Source organism: Oncorhynchus gorbuscha, linkage group LG07, assembly GCF_021184085.1.
Source record: "Oncorhynchus gorbuscha isolate QuinsamMale2020 ecotype Even-year linkage group LG07, OgorEven_v1.0, whole genome shotgun sequence".
NCBI classification, from domain to species: domain Eukaryota; kingdom Metazoa; phylum Chordata; class Actinopteri; order Salmoniformes; family Salmonidae; genus Oncorhynchus; species Oncorhynchus gorbuscha.
The window spans coordinates 39,385,477-39,388,646 of NC_060179.1; the positions used below are offsets into that span (position 1 = coordinate 39,385,477).

Sequence of the window (3,170 nt, forward strand, 5' to 3'; positions counted from 1 at the left end):
ACAGCATAATAGATAGCTACCCTCTGAACTCCACTATATTGTAAACATAAAGCCTGTATTTAGGCCTACAGTGTACAGTCGTGGCCAAAAGTTTTGAGAATGTCACAAATATTAATTTCCACAAAGTTTGCTGCTTCAGTGTCTTTAGATATTTTGTCAGACGTGACTATGGAATACTGAAGCATAATTGAAAGCATTTCATAAGTGTCAAAGGCTTTTATTGACAATTACATGAAGTTGATGTAAAGAGTCAATATTTGCAGTGCTCAGTTATCACTTTTTTCTTATGGCAAGGTGCTCCATCATGCTGAAAAAGTCATTGTTTGTCATTGTTCCTGGATGGTTGGGAGAAGTTCCTCTCGGAGGATGTATTGTTCTTATGCAAAATTGTGAGTGAGCCCACTCTCTTGGCTGAGAAGCAACCACACACATGAATGGTCTCAGGATGCTTTTTTCAGGATGCCCCAAACAATAGGAAAGGGGATTCATCAGAGAAAATGACTTTACCCCAGTCCTCAGCAGTCCAATCCCTGTACCTTTTGCAGAATATCAGTCTGTCCCTGATGTTTTTCCTGGAGAGAAGTGGCTCCTTTGCTGCCCTTCTTGACACCAAACCATCCTCCAAAAGTCTTCACCTCACTGTGCGTGCAGATGCACTCACACCTGCCTGCTGCCATTCCTGAGAAAGCTCTGTACTGGTGGTGCCCCGATCCCACAGCTGAATCAACTTTAGGAGACGGTCCTGGCGCTTGCTGGACTTTCTTGGGCGCCCTGAAGCCTTCTTCACAACAATTGAACCGCTCTCCTTGAAGTTTTTGATGATCTGATAAATGGTTGATTTAGGTGCAATCATACTGGCAGCAATATCCTTGCCTGTGAAGCCCTTTTTGTGCAAAGCAATGATGACAGCACGTATTTCTTGGCAGATGCAGTGGAAATGTTTTTTGGGGGATTCAGTTCATTTGCATGGCAAATAGGGACTTTGCAATTAATTACAATTCATCTGATCACTCTTCATAACATTCTGGAGTATATGAAAATTGTCAACATAAAATTAATATTTGTGAAAATTAATGAAAATTAATATTTGTGTCATTCTCAAAACTTTTGGCCACGACTGTACTAGCTAGCTGGGTAGTTCCGCGAAGAGTGCCTTTTGATATTGCATATGCTTTGATATTTTAAATAGCAATTGTGAACCAATGTTGAAATGTAAAAGTCTGTTATATTTAATGAAGTGCCCTGTAATAATATGTGGTAATTCAATAAACCCGATTTGTTCATGTTTACTATTAATTTTGTTAATGATCTATTTCTCTTGCTTTGGCAATGTAAACATATGTTTCCCATGCTAATAAAGCCCATTACATTTAAATTGAGGGAGAGAGAGGTTTAAATTACCTTTATTGGGTCACTCAAACAACAAAGCAGCTGTCATGGACATCAGACCAAATGACCACTTCTACTGTAGCCTTCCTAGGGGTTTCCAGACTAATCAAGATAGTAAGGATTTTATGGTTTCCTTATGTCATCAAGGCTTCAAGATCTGCCAACTGCTCATGTGGACAGGAGAATGCTATATGTCCGAAGTCTGTCCCATGATCTATTGTGCCAACAATGTTGTGAAGCTCTAGTTTACACTGAGTGTCTGCAAATCCCATCAGCACAGTCTTCGTCTCCTAATTGCTCTTTCACCTTCAGCCCTAGAAGGGAGGACCAGCAGTGTATTGTTTACTGCAGGTCAGACCCTGCAAGACACACCTTCTGTACAGGATCATTGGGAGGCTGTTCTTTGTCCACCAGGTAGAAGTGATAACCTCCTGGGGCCTCAGCCAGATAGATGCCCTTTCCACCCTCAGTGAGTGGCCAACCAAGCCGCTGAGCAATGCTGACAGCCTGGCTAGACCGCTTAGGCGATATTATCCCATTCCATAATTGTAGATCAGTTCAGCCACAAAGTCATCATCCTCTGGGCCAAAGCCGACCATTTTCTTGCTCCATTTTCCATCATAAGGGCCCTTACAAGTTGCCTTACATCCTTCTTCAAAGTCTTTGTGATGCAAAATCTTCATGCCGAGCACATCTCGGTAAAAGGTGGCCGTTTTGCTTCTGTCACCCACTTTGACAACAAAATGCAAGGCTCGTCTCAAAGCCACCCAAGTGAGTTTGCTATGTACTATACGATTATATATCACGCTCAGTTTGCCTACGTTGATTAAGGATCCTTTGCAATTGATTGTCATATTGAAAGAGAAAGGAAAAACAGAAGAAACAACAGAGAAACAATACAAAGAGAAAAAACACCCCATGAGGCATGATCATTATCATTATTTAATTTTCTCTAAACCTTATCATGTTTCACACTACATTTTACTGCCATGACAGTATTAACATATTTCAAGAGGAAATCAGGAAATCCTTAGTCTCAGTTGCTAATATATGCATATTATTGTCAAAATAATATGCATAATAAACAGCTAGCAGCCAAGTAGATTGGTCACGAAAGTCAGAAAAGCAATCGAATGAATCGCTTACCTTTGATGATCTTCGGATGTTTGCACTCACGAGACTCCCAGTTACACAATAAATGTTCCTTTTGTTCCATGAAGATTATTTTTATATTCATTTGGATGTCGTGGTATGTTCAGAAATCCACAGGCTCGAGCGGTCACGACCTGGCAGATGGAAATTCCAAATAGTATCCATAAAGTTCGTAGAAACATGTCAAACGTTTTTTATAATCCATCCTCAGGTTGTTTTTACAATATATAATCGATAATATTTAAACCGGACTGTAGCTTCTTCAATAGGAGAGAGAGAGAGAACATGTCTGCTCCAAGCTGTTGCGCATGCAAAACGTTGCTGGCACCCAGCCATCCAATGACGCGATGTGATCATTCTCGCTAATTTTTCAAAATAAAAGACTGAAACTATGTCTAAAGAATGTTTACAACATGTGGAAGCCATAGGAAAGGGAATCTGGTTGACATCCCTTTAAATGGAGCGAAGGCAGGCAATGGAAAAGAGAAGATTCAAGAAAAACAGCACTTCCGGGTTGGATTTTCCTCAGGTTTTCACCTGCAATATCAGTTCTGTTATACTCACAGACAATATTTTGACAGTTTTGGAAACTTTAAAGTGTTTTCAATCCTAATCTGACAATTATATTA

At 40.2% G+C, this 3,170-nt stretch overlaps 1 pseudogene; it reads right to left on the reverse strand.

Moving 5' to 3' along the window:
* Window positions 1-1,415: 1,415 nt before the first annotated feature.
* LOC124038992 lies at window positions 1,416-2,243 on the reverse strand (annotated as a pseudogene).
* Window positions 2,244-3,170: the final 927 nt, after the last annotated feature.